This window comes from Pteropus medius, unplaced genomic scaffold (assembly GCF_902729225.1).
Source record: "Pteropus medius unplaced genomic scaffold, Ma_sr-lr_union100, whole genome shotgun sequence".
NCBI classification, from domain to species: domain Eukaryota; kingdom Metazoa; phylum Chordata; class Mammalia; order Chiroptera; family Pteropodidae; genus Pteropus; species Pteropus medius.
The window spans coordinates 226,340-241,046 of NW_024355205.1; the positions used below are offsets into that span (position 1 = coordinate 226,340).

Consider the following 14,707-nt stretch of genomic DNA (forward strand, 5'->3'; position numbering starts at 1 on the left):
AACTTTCCAGCAAGAAGCACTGGCAATAAACTGTATCTTGCTACGCTCGTGTCCCATCCTGCTCCATAGCTGTAATAATCTGTTTTATCAGGTTGTGAAGCTACCAAACAGTGACAGAAAGGGGGGTTAGCTGGCTCCATGAAAAGAGTATTGCTACACAGAACGCCTGCTTCATGGTATTTCTGGAGACATAGTGGTTCAGAGGCCTCATTTCTTGCTTTATGTGCAAACAGATGAAATAGTTTGTTTATACTAAAAACCACAGGATGTTAAATATTTGCAGCACTTGTCTTAATTAAATTACATAGGCAACTATTTACAGTAGAAGTGCGCTATTAACCAGATTTATCTAAAGGAACTTTTTTTGGTTGAATCCCCTCAAGATGAATCCTTATAGAGTTTTTCTTGGTCTGAAAAGTATAAAGAAAAGAACAGTGTATCACAAAACCTGGACTTTAATTCCTGTAGTAATTCCTTTTGGATATGTGATTTCACAATTTGAGATGAGAATTACTGATTTTTTTGCCTGTACCTAGTGGGAAATTAAACTTTTAGAGCTCCAAAACGCCTGTGTTGCTAAGCTATAGATTTCCAGCACCAACTTCCTAACTATACCTTGTCAGGCAAAACAACTAAACTAATAACTTTTAGATTGAGATAAGTATTCTTATTACTGCCTCGTACTTTAGAAGATGAAGTTGGAAAAAAATTTTAAATGCCTGTAAATCTTTTTAAAAGATGGCACAATTCTAAAAATTGTCCTATAATTCCCTTTATCTATTAAATAGTAACAACATTCTATGCTCTTCTTCCTTAAGACTTAATAGTTCCAGTTAGGAATAATTCACTCACCTAGGGAAACATTACCTTCCTTCAGAATCTCAAGACAGCCTTAGGAATGCTACCGTAACTACTTATAAATATATTTATCAGCTCTACCCATCAAAAAGACAGCCCAAAGAGAAGACAAGCACTGCAAACTCAAACACCACCACCATCTTGAGAAGATGTCACAATTGCTTACAAACACTGCGCCACCTCAGAACTGAGGCACTAGAAAGCAGGCATCAGAGAAAAAGGTGAGCTTTTATTTTTCTTTCCTTCAGGGGAAAAGATAACGGGAGAGGAAAGAAAAAATTATGAAAAGTCAATGATAGCACTAAATAGCTATAAGCTATATGCAGCGTCTTCCCAAGTAAAACATTACTGAGGCACATAAATCTCACATGGATGGTGAGACACCACACAGATGGTATAAAAAGTAATATGCAGCACAGCCTTTGATTCGATTAATTTAAAATTATGCAATTATGGTTTTTTTTCAATCTTAGGCAGCATCTTGCAATGTCAAAGTACCAAGGCTGCCTGGAAATCATGACTGTGTCATGATCAAGGAAATATTTGACATTGACTTCTTTTGTGTTCTAGAAGGCAACCATGTCAAATTTGAGAGGGATCATCATTAATCAACAATTAAAGCAGCAACAAAGCCCTTTTGTTCTGTCAGTCACAAATGTCACATGTGTTAGAGTTTACAACCTATGGAAAGCTGCCTGTTGTGCCACCCCCCAGGCAGCATATAACCTTCTTCTTATCAGAAATTCAACTGCAAACCCAGGACCTAAGAGCTGCAAAAGCTCTTCTCCACAGACTGTTGGTTTCAGGTAAGTCTTGAACAAAAGCTGTATATCTCACAGCAGAAGATTGTGAAAAAAGATAACAAAAGCCAGAAGAAACACATAAGGAAGCTAAGGATCTTAAGAATCTAGCCAGGATCTTAATACGTTATTATAGTTACAAGATATGAACAAATTATCTAAAGCACATTAGGTTTTAAAAGCCTCGAAGACCCAGTTAAAATGTTAATCTGCCTTTCCACTCTCTCTTGAGGTGGGGTTGCCAATTTTTTAAAAATATTATTTCAACAAAAACCCCAGCAGATTCTCAATCAGGTTACTTAATACCAATTGCAAACTGCCAGAAATCTCCTGGAATCCTGGCAAAGATGATAGCTGGGAAAGGAGAGAGAATGGCTCTGTGAGGTGATAATCATGTTTTACTTCCTTCTTTTAAGGAAAGAAGAAAAATATATTAAGAAATTACATCCTGCAATGCTACACAGCTCCTTCAGTAAAAAACAATCTAGCAAAAAAAAGGGTGTAAGCGATAAGTCAATCCTGTAGGCTTCGCACCAGAAATGTTTTTGATGGAGCTGCGTGGTGGGTCAGATTCTAAGTTCTATCAGCACATGACAAAGGGAGCGCTGAGAATGCCAACTAGTCCTGACGACTAGTCCTACAACAACCTGGAATAGGCTTTGGCTCCTCATAAACTCTGACTCTCAGACAATAAGTCTGTTAACAGAAATCTGCTTTATTTAAAGGGTGACAAATAGAAAAAGAGATCCTGGACAATTTCCCCATCCACTGGAAATCCCATGCAGTAGTCAACAATCGCCAATAGATGGCAATAAAGAGTCTTCATACTCCAGCTCTGGGATCACCACTGAGAGGGAAAAAGGACTTCTGACACGCATGGATATGAAAAGCCCTGACAATAACCAATTTTTAGGACCTGATGCCAGCTAAGAACCAGCCACTGTTTATATAAAGTAGTGTATAAACACTGTTAGCAATATCCTTTCATCCCATCAGTTCAATTTACAATTCACGTTTCTTGCTTGAATGCAAAATACACAGAAACTCACAATCTAGTATTTTATAAACCAAAAATATACCTGGGGCAAAAATCCACAAGATGGTTGTCTGAAATAAGCCCCGTCCCCACGAGTAATTTTAACCACCACCACCAAGAAAAGATAAGAAAAGGCGAAACTAAAGTTAATGCTCCATGGTTCATGTATATTTTCTTCTCTAAGAAGCACACAGTTCTCGTTTTGGGGCTCTGGCAGAAATTTATTTAGGAGGCTGAAATATAATCATGTGTAATTTTCCAAGTAAGGAGTGTTACTTTAGCTATCACCAACCAAAATGCTGAGTGGTCTGTTCTGTAATAAAAGGATTCACTACAATTCACACATTGTCTCCTCCTGAACATATATAAAAGAGGTCTAGTATATAAAAATTGCCTAAAGATAAGGAAACATGATTATAATGAAAGAATCTGCTAATAGCTAATGAACACAGAACAGCAATCATCCTCCTCTTTGCTGTTTGAGCTTTGCAATCTTGGATTAATGGCACATTCTCCCGCTGGAAAATGGGGGAGCTCATGCGGCACCATCTCAGGCTCCATGTCAGATCTAAAGAAACATACCAGTGGCACGAAAATTAAAATAAATACCAAAGAAATTGTACCAATTCAAAGTCAAGGCATGGAAATTGCCTTCCTTCCTAACAATGCCGAGAATACTCAAGCAATGGTGAATTTTTCCCAACATTCAGGATTGCACACAGTAATCTGTATGTCAGGCCAGGAAGCAGAACCACCTTTCCAAATGGCTTCACTGAATCAAACCAAACCAAGCTGATCTCTTAAACTAGACCAAGAAAGGAAAATGGAGGAGGGCATGGGAGGCCAACTCACATCTTCCAACTCAACTCACTCAGGACATTCTATTTCATTCATATCCTTAATAATCATCCTCCCCGTTGCCCCAAGCTAAGACACTTCTGCCCAGTGTAAAAATCCTCCCAGGACTCCCTCATTGGCCACCTGGCAGGCCCAGACTGACTATAGCATGTGCCTCTACGGGCCATCTACCTGATGTCGAGGATGTGCACTAAAGTAGAAAGAGATAATGTCTAGACAGCAGCAGCAGATGACAAGCCAAGATGACTTACTGAACATCTGCAGGACATGTATGTCCACCATAAGTGTGCATGTCTTAAATGAACCCTCAAGGGGTCTGGCAAGAATGTCTTCTGACTAGACCTCGCTTACATCTCAAAATGAAATTTTCTCCACGTGAGAAAAGTCATTCGCTGTTTGACTCACAAGGAGACTTGTTGTCAAATACTTTATCTGTCTTACAGACATTTAACCAACAAAACCCTGCTATTAATAAGAAGAGTGACTTATCACTCCTTCCCAGAGCTACATATTTATATTTGCTGGGATGCTACAAAAATAGCTCAACAGACTTTTTAAGGATTTGAGCAAAGCCTGTAAGAGAAACTCTCAGAGGGGCGATAGGAGGCAGGTGGACATCTAAACAAATCTGCCCCTTCACGCAGTACTATGGCTGACTTGTTACCCTTTCCCTCTGAGCACTAAAACTCACAGACAATTTCCGATCCACGTTCAGTTCCGGGAAACGACCAGAGAAAAGTCCAGCTTCTTATGCTGCACTCAAGATGAACACCCAAGTTACACGCAAGTTCAGCAACTGAAAAGAGCTGAAAAACTTCCTGTTCAACTAAGCCCTTCATTAATCCCATTTTTTTCTTGTCCATAAAAAGGAAATAATAAACCCTTACAAAGTCAGCCTCCTTCAGCGCAGCTTATACCCACCAAAGAAGGACCTGGATCTGTCCTAGGTGGTCACAAAGCTTTGGTACCTCCTGGTTCAACTCATTCTCAAAGAAAAGGAAGGAGAACAAAGGGAGGGAGGGGAGAGAGAGGGAGGAGGGAGAGAGGGATGGGGGGGAGAGAGAGAGCCCCACACGAGCGCGACAACAATGAAAGAAATGGAAGAGAATCCAGAAGTTTTACATGATCTTAATAAAAGGTTGAAAACAATGGGGGTGTAAGTGGGGAAGGAGGGTCGCTGTCAACCACGATTATCAGCTAGAAGTTTAAAAAAGTGTCTAATGACCAAAATCTTACTTTTTAACCCCACTCTGATCAAACCTAACTTCAATGTCTCCTTGCAATTAATTTTTGTGATGCTTCTTATGGCACGTTGTTTTTTGATGGCGCCATTCTCTCCTAATCCACTGCCCAGCTATAATCACAATAAGCTCTTTAAATGGAGTAGCTGAATCACTCGGTCTACATTTTCATGGTTCTTTTCAAGCTATGCTGCACCACCATCACTATAAGGCAAGCCACCTCTGAAGAGAAAGGAGAATCCAAAAGGCATATTAAGGGAAGGTGCAGTAAAGACCACAATGAAGAGAGAATAGATTAGGGAGGAAAAATTGTCACATCTTCCCAAATGGCCAGAAACAAAGATATGCTGAGGAACCTACTCCTCTGCAACCCACTGATTAACTCAAGCAGAAGCTAAGAGAGTACGCGCTTCCTCACAGCTGGCTTCACCAAAAAGCTATGCCAGCAAACTGGGCAAACAGAAATCATGTTCATAAAGATGTGGATGGCAGGCACTGGAGGGCAAGGAGTACATAACTACTCTCTTTATAATGAGTCTCTTCAATTCCGCCAGCCTAAACATGCCTGAATAGTCTACGCCTTTGATCAAAGAGGCATCCATCTTTAACTGTGTCAATAGCCTGCCAAACACCACACTCCCAGCCATTTGTCAGTCCTGCGAAGGGTTGCTAAGGCTCCACCTCCAGCAACTTATAAATGAGCCTGGTAGGAGAACATTTCCAGCTAGACACTGAAAGCTTCCTGCCCACACGCTTCCCCAACAGACCCTCAGAGAACAACTATAATCACCTCACACCCAGACAAGCCCTCAGGACACGGAGGAATCTATTGGTTTGCAAAAATTACAGCAATTCACTTTCCTAGCCTATTCCTTCAACTGTTTTCTTCCTCAAGTTTATCTCTGTTTTGTCTCACATTTCACACCATTCCAGGTATCCCAGGTTTCATCCAGTACTTTCTGAAATGGACATGTCGTCTTGAGATGCACGGTACAGTCATCTAACCTCACAGTGTTTTTTTTCCCAAAAAACTTACTGTTAGTTTTCTCTTTTATATTGTATGATTTTAAAAGCAGAAAACATTATATAAATTAGTAATGCTGGTAGAAAAGGATGCATCATGGGGGTTACTGGTGCCACCAGGTAAGTGAGATCTCCCTGTTCTAGATTTCCATGATGTCTCAGTTCTCAGATTATAAAGACACCAACAAACTTGAGCTTGAGAATCTTAAAACACTACTCAGTGACAGATCAATAAACAATGAAAATTGTAAATACATTTCACGGAAGAGTAAGGCAATGACTGAACAGAAAATTCTAACAGAAAACTCAGAATATATCTATGCTCTCTTCTTCATTCAGCTTCTGCTTCAGTGAGGGAAAAGAAATGGACGAACCCAGTAACTATCTCACTTATGCCAAGAGAGGACCCCCCACAACGTAAGCACAAGTAAAAGTGCATTTGAAAAAGGAACTGAGGCAAATTCCAAGGTAAGACTGAACTGGACAGAAAAGGGACCGCAGGGAATGGGCAAATGAAAGACACACATGTGTGCCTTAAAAAGACGTATCTGACTCATTAAGACATACACCACATGTGTTCTCCAGGTCCAAAGATGGAAACCTTAGGTTTCATGAAGAGCAGTCTAATTCAGTAAAGGCAGGACAATAAAATATGACTGAGGCTACACCAGGAGTCTGCTGGAACTTCAGTTTTGGTCATTCCCTGCCAGCCCCGGAAACAACTTCCCTCTGGAATAGAAATAGGTTTGGGAATGTAATCATTCACCACAAGAGAACTTTCCAGGAAGAAAGGTACAATTTATTCCTTCCTGACCTCCCCTTCGCAAAGCAAACAACTACAAAAAAAGATAACCTCCCCCCCCACTCCCCCCCTGGGCTTTGACGACAAAACATTAAAACTGCCCAACTGGAGAACAGGGCAGAGCAAGCAGTTAGGCTCCTAGTGGGCTTGCAAGAGCTGGATGGGTCCATTCAAAGCTCAAATCCTAAAGCCAGACCTAGGAGGTACCACATACCAGGTGAGGAATCACATGCTACCTCAGCGGGGGACAGTCCACTGGAGTCCCATTCTCCCATGAACTTAAACTCATTTTAAGTGAAGGTGAAAACAATATAAATATCACGATAAGAAAAAAACCATGTGAAAAAAGGTAACTGCTGGCCAGGATATGCAAAGAAGAGACTCCATATCCTGAGAATGTAAACTGGTTGGTTCAGCAAGTATGGAAAACAGTATGGAGGTTGCTCAAAAAAATTAGAAACAGAGCTACCATATGACTCAGCAAAAGAAATGAAATCACTATCGCAAAAAAGATAACTGCAAGCCATGTTTATTGAAGCATTATTTACAATAATAGTCAACATATGGAAATAACCTAAGAGTCAATCAGGAGATAAACCGATAAAGAAAAGGTGGTAAAAATATAACATGAAATATTATTCGGCCATAAAAAAGAAAATCCTGCCATTTGTCACAACATGGATGGACCTTGAGGGCATTACGCTTAGTGAAATAAGTCAGAAAAAGATATATTGTGATCTCATACGTAGAATCTAAAAAAATCAAACTCGTAAAAACCGAGAGTAGTCGGTGGAGTTGCCTGTGGGTATGTGTGAAGGTGGTCAAGGTACAAACTTCTAGTTAGAAGATAAATAAGTTCTGGGAATATAACGTATAGCTTGGTGACTATAGTTATTAATACTGTACTGTGTAATTAAAAGTTGCTAAAGACAGCAAATCTTAAAAGTCATTCACCACAACACACAAAAAAGGGTGACTATGCAAGGTGATGGGTGTGTTAACTAACCTTACTGTAGTAATAATCATTTCATAATATATACGTGAACCAAATCACCAAGTTGTATATGCAGGTGGAAAAGGGGGTTCTACAGAAAAAGAAGTTCTACAGAAAGTAACCCCACAAGGTGACCTGATCATAAATTCCCAAAGAGGCAGGTCACATGCATAGTACGGAACTAGGCATGTAACTTCTTTAGTGAAAGGTTTATCTTTGCCTTAAGCAAGCCCTGTTCATTGTTTCTGTGCATCTAGCTTAACATACCTTCCAAGTGCCTTTTTCAACGTAACCACCTCTAGAAAATACACAATCTCGTTAACTATCCTGTAACCCAATCCTCACCTTGCTTTCTCCCACTTTCAAATAATCTTCCTTATTTTTCCTCCTTAGTTCCAAATGCATAAAAGAAGCTGCAAACTGCCATCCTTCCAGAGAATCTCAGATCTTGCTTCTCAGCCATTATTATCAGTTTTGGCTCAAACCATTATAAAATTCTCTGCAGGTTTAGTTGTTTCTAGCATGCAGCTTAAACTTTACACAATGTCATATGTCAATTATATCGTAATTGGGGGGCGGTGGGGGGAGCGTGGACTAACATTCAAATGTAACCAACTTAAATCCAGGAAATCTAAAATAAACTAGCCAGAATTAAAGATTTTTTACTTGGTGGTAACTTAAAGCGTTTTTCTATTAAAACAAACCCTAATCTACTTATGAAAGAGTAAAATTTTCATGAATTAAGAAACCACAAGACTGCAAAGAAATGTCCCTGCACAGCAAGGATCTATTTAGGCCATAGATACAGAAAGTTAAGAACCCTTTACGATACAGTTGTCCTTCAGTATCTGTGGTATTGGTTCCAGGACCCCAGAGATACCAAAATCTGAGGATGCTCAAGTCCCTTATATAAAAGGGCATAGAATTTGCGTATAACCTATGCACTTCCTCCCATATACTTCAACCCTTTTCCCATTTAGAAAAAAAGTAGAGCTCACTGCCAACGTTAATTTAACATCACGCATTGGAATGCTATGTTTTCTAGGATTTGACATTTTCAGCGATTGAGAATTACTATATTTTGTACTACTAAAACAGAACGCAATAAATAGAATGATGTCATTTGATTCCAAAGACTATCGATATACTAGAGTGATGTGAAAATAATAAAAGTGAGATATTTCATGGCAAACTTTGGGGGTAAGGTTAGGACAGTAAAATGCAAGTTATCGCGAGATAAATGGTGTAGCTACAGGCGCTGCCGTTGAGTATTCTCAGGGCAAATGGAAAATGGGTTAAATTAGTTTACTTATAATACCTAATACAATGTAAATGCAATATGAATAGTTGTTATGTATTGTTTAGGGAATAATGACAAGAAAAAATTCTGTACATGTTCAGTACAGACACAATCACGTTAGGCCTAACTACACAGTACACATCAGCAAAAACGCTAACATTTTTTTTCTGAATGTTTTCGATCTGTGCCAACGCGTTAACCCATGGATATGGAGGGCCTGTAGTTAAGCATTTTCTCGTCTTCCCCAAGTTAAGGAGACAGCAGCTCAAGAAGGATATTTGGTGACCTGAGCAGGATAACGCTACTGCTGAACACTATTACTGAATACACAATAACATTCTATCAAAATATTTGAAGTAACAATACACGGAATTCACATAATAGAATTTTGAAACCCTTGGATAAATGAATGAGTTCACACTGGGGTTGGGGGGTACGACAGCCTCTGTTGTCATGGCAATGGTAAATCAATGCATTCCGTTTCCACGCTTCACTGTGGATAACACAGGTACAGATAAGAGCTGACCCTATTTGCCCTTGCAAGAATTTTATGAAAATCTCTCTCCCCACCATTTCCTGCAGGGAGGGAACAGCTCCATCCTGATCTCTGTGCAACAGTCTGTAGGAGATACCACCACCCCTAAAAAACCCCAAAGGCTAAAAATACAAGAAATTCCACCTTAAAAGATAAGCCACCGAGAAAATGTTGATCAGTGTATGGAATTGCCCTTCACAGCAAACATGACTGGAAGCATAAATTTTGTGCACCAAGGGACAGCTATAATGTTATTTAGTGTCATCTCTCCTCTGGTCTCAAACAACTTGCTTTGTAAAACAGAGAAACTGTTAGGCACACAGTGAAAGGTGGAGACAGACTTATGGAGGGGCATGTGTTTTATGAGCAGATTTCCCCACTGGGTGTAAATTAAATGAAATCTTGTGCAAGCTGAAACCTGTGAAATCGTGGAAAGAATGAGAGGTACACAGGCACATACATATGTAAATATTCTCAACCTCATTCCACCTCTGCCATATACACACACATATTCACACATACACCCTAGAAAGGGCTATGGGAAAAACTCTTAAGGCCTAGAAGAATCATTAAAACAGAGATTTGATGGATATTACATTGTCTGTCATCCAGAATGCCATCCATGAACACTAAGTATAAGACAAAGAAGAAAAACCTTGCAGGATCTAGAATTGTTCTGTCCACGAAGAATAGTGGAAAACATTCCCAGACTTATAGAGTACAGAGTTGTGGGTGCATCTACCTGGCCAAAGGGAGCATCACCTACTGTTACCTACGGGAAGCTGGGAATAATTTTACAGATATGAAATTAAAGCCAGCTATGACATTCCCTTGCAAAGGTAATCCAAGATGAAATCACAGTCTGCTTTGATTAGCTGTTTGCAGCAAGAAGACACTTTCACTCATATGGCATGCCCCTAGGTAGGGTGTTCTGCACAGAAGCAACTATCTAAAGTGAAATTACACCAGAAAAAAGAAAGTGGGGATGGGGAGGAGGTGGCATGCAGCCAGTGACTGGTCTATAAATAATTTCAAATAAACCACAAGGGAAGGAAAGACATTATTACTCTCCTGTTTCTGCACAAGGCAGATGAACAAGCTGAGGAAGGAAACACTGGGGGCCTATATAGGAAAAGGTCTCAAAAGGCCTGGTCTCAGATAGGCATGACAATATCTGTTAAGGTCTAAACTCAACACCTATGAAGGAAAAAGGAGAGCAGAAATAGATAAATCTGTACCACACTTCACCCAGTGGTCTGAGTACAGGTTTGTAAAAGAGAGAACCTAAACCAGAAAACAACAAAATAATCAGAGAGCACACCAAAGAAACAAAAAATCAACTGAACTCATTTAAATTCTTACCTAAGAGGGTCACACAAACTATCAAGCTTTGCAAGTAAGCATTTAGGGAACAAGGCTACATCTACCTGAAAAAGGCTAACTGGCCTCAAGAATTCTTAACCACAGGATAGTCACTGTTCATTTAACACGGCAACATTATATAATATGAATATTAATCATTTATTGAAGAACAGTGGGGGCGGGGGAAGAAGATGACAGCCTCTTTATATCATATATAGCATTTAATTCTTAGATCAGTGGTTTTCAAGGTGTTATCCTCTAACCGGCAGCATCAGAATCACTGGGGAACTTATCAGAAGTACAGGCTTCACCTTACATCTACTGAATCGAAAACTCTGGAGGTGGGGCCCAGCCAGCTGTGTTTTAACAAGTCTTCCAGGTGATTTTCATGTGTGCTCAGGTCAGACTGTCCCTGGGTTACAGCCAAATTTATAATGTATTACATTGCCATTTATCAGAGACTCTAAGTAGCTTTTAAGAGCATAAATGCAAAGCAAGTATCTACCTTACTCCAAAGCTTGTGCTCTTTCTATTATACCACATTAGAGGGACATTCAATCTCTAGTACTGGACATGGAAGACTGGTTTAAGGCAGTGTCAAAGATCTACTCTATATTTTAAATGAATAAGAATGGATTCGGTAATGAAATTAACACTTTTAGATTTGTCCTCTCACTTTTTGATAAATTTTACTTCCAAAAGCAGCACCATAAAGGGTGCCACATTGGTGCCATATGAACTGGAGGTCCAAGTTTGCTTAACAAAAATCTATGGGCACTGCTCAGCAGGGTTAGCCTGCTTACCTAGCCAAGCATGCCCGGAAACAGGCTTCCTACTGATTTTATTTAATAAGAGAAGTGTGTCCATTCCCACTGGCATACCTTTAGTGGCTAATGGTACAAGGGGATTTCAACAGAAGCAGTTTCTGCTCACAGTTCTGATTCAGTGTTCCCAGATTAAGGATTAACAATGGAGCTATAACCTCTTTGGAAAATCCATGGTGTCACTATCCAATCTGACATCCATAAATTTCATTTCTTAAATTGCTTCCTTCAAAGAGAAATTGCATTGAAGGTCTTAAATACTTTCTTTGTATCCTGATATCATTTTTTAAAGTATGAAGTTAAAAATATCCAAATGGGCAAATGTGGGGAGAAAAAATGGTTAAGATGGGCCTTTGTAACTGAAGACCAGAGGAGGCCAATATTTTAACCTCAAATCGGGTTAAAAGTTTCTCCTGCCCATCTGAGGCTTGAACCAAGAAATCTGAATAACATGGAAAAGCACTTATATACACCAAAGGTAGAGGCAGTATAGGTCATGGTGGTGATGAAAAGGGTGACACAAAATGTGACAAGTGTAAGCCTTCCAATGTTTGCTGTCATTACTCTTCATGACCTTCAAAATAAACAGGTCTCCAGCAGGAAAGGGAAAGCTGTACGTGCCATGCTCTCCTCTGGCTTCAAACAACAGCCCAAACTCACATAGCAGGAGGGCATCTTTTAGGAGACATACAGGTTTTGGCTGTATGGAAAAGATCAGTGTACACTTTGGTTCCTAAATCATTTCAAACATTACTAGACATTCTCATTGTAAGGACTCACATCGCCCCAGTCCTCCCTAAGCCTTAAATTTCTCATCTGTGGAACAGGATGATCTCACATTCATATGCTCGAAAGGGCTCCATTTATCCCAGCCTAGTTCAATGAGACTGATCTGTAGGAGGCATAAGTAATGAGAATCAGGAGCGAAATTATGGCCAAGGCGGCTCAAATCCCTAACAAAGGGGAATAACTACAAGCTCCCGAAAGGCCAAGTGCCAGTCCACATTACACAATGGCATTTGCCAGAACAACAAGCAGATTACAGCCCAGCAATGTACCAATAGTCTGCAGGCTGTCATAATGAATGCAAACATATTTCTTGGGGGCAAAATAACAGGCTGCACAAATTTGTAACTATGTTCTAAAGAAAGAATGACTCGGAAAACAACATATATTTAAAAACTGCTAAAATCCATCCAGCACAGTTCTCAGTTGACAGATTATTTTTAAAAATTAACATAATGAATATACCACAGGCTAATCACAAAGTACCCCCAAGATTGGCCTAAATCACACTTGTGGTTACTTGAAGCATCGTCTACAGACCATTCATTCCCCAAGAATTTGTAGGCGCTAAGGTGGGCTTTGGCCTGGAAAGAAAGCTGAGTAGTCCACCATGGCCAGAGAAGCAGGCACTGATAAAAACGGTCTTCCCACCAGATTCCCAATAAACATTAAAGCTAATGCCTGCTTAGAGTATTTTTTTTTTTAATTACCAGAGAATAATTTACTTGACTCAGTAAAGCGCCTGACCTATTATACAGTGTTATTAATACTCAACAGAATAGTACTTCATATGAAAGAAGCAACATCTAGAATCCCTCCATGCATTTTAAAAACTGTCTGAAACCAAATATAAGTAAGAGGACAAAGACTCATTTTTAAGACCTGGCCTTTGTTTTCCTTTTAAAAGTTTTCATTCTTTCTGCATTTTATATAGACAACAGGAATTAATATTAATGTTAATTCTACACAACTGAAGCTTTCTATAAAGCGACTATATATGCTATTTAAACTTTATAGAAATTTTCTTCAAAAATTAAACTCCAAGAACACAAATAAGCAAAAGTCTTCTTCTACCTCTGGGAAAACCAATATATGAGAGTATGAGATAATAGCAGGAAATGTCAGATACATTTATCGCCATCATTATGAGAGAATAAGATTATCATGGAATTAGATGCTCAGGTTAAATATTTAAAACTTTTAAAGAGACCAGAAAACCACAGTTGACCTTAAGTTGGCACCACAGGAAGAACCAAAGAGCCTTCAGGCAAGAAGGCGTTTCTTCCCCTTCTCTTGGCATCGCTAATTAATGATGGCTGACTGAAATTCAGTGACCTTATATTCTGGTTTGAGGACTCCAGAATCTGTTGTGAAATTAAAAACAGGCAATGCTTTATAACCTAATCAGATGTTACAAGAGATCTCAAGGGGTAAGTTTACAAGTTATATTTTGGTTTCTATATAAATGAATGTGGAATTTTAGACCTAGGGGGTATTTACAGAATACCAAAGAGAAGAAGGATGGAGAAACGGGGAGGCGGGGGAGGAGATATGAAACAGAAGAAAAATATATTACTATCAAAAAAAACAATCTGCTAGACTCTTTCCTGACCCTTTTAAACAAGACAAGTATGGGTAACACTTCAAAAACACACGACAAGACACACATGTATATAACACATCTACGTTCCAGTATGATAGAAAGTGTTACTTGAATAATTCGAAACAGGAATATGTGCTTCCCAAATATGACAACTCCTCTAGGAAGATTTCCTTTCCTACACTTTAGTGGGCTACTCTTGGAATTTGTTTACATTCACAAAAACACAGAAACATTTATTGGATACCAGATAATCCATTAGCCATTGGAGGTACAAAGATAAACAGGATTTTCCATCTCTGAGACAGCTGAGGGTCCAATTCTTTGAAAGCCTGACCGTCAAGTGAGCATAATAACCTAGACAGTGATGACTTCCCAATTCCCACCCCACCCAAACATGCTCAAGAAAATCACAGTGATAATGTTGACTCTGTACCCATTCTGTGGAATGGGCTTTAAGCTAGTGAGACAGACTGTTAAGGTATTTTATGAGGATCATACTCTAAAAAAATTCTATGTTTGCAAATCAAAGCAACTGAGTCTAAAGCAAGAAATTCTTGCCTGATATTTAGTCTAAAGCAAGAAATTCTTGCCTGATATTTACCTTATTCCAATGGGAAAAAAACATTTATTATTACAATCTTCTCTCTAAATTTCGAATAGTGGAAATGAACCAAGATCTCTCCCC

At 39.3% G+C, this 14,707-nt stretch overlaps 1 protein-coding gene across 1 annotated transcript in view; it reads right to left on the bottom strand.

The window, feature by feature from the left end:
* Nucleotides 1-14,707, bottom strand: part of JARID2 (jumonji and AT-rich interaction domain containing 2) — a 239,547-nt gene that overhangs the window by 72,072 nt on the left and 152,768 nt on the right.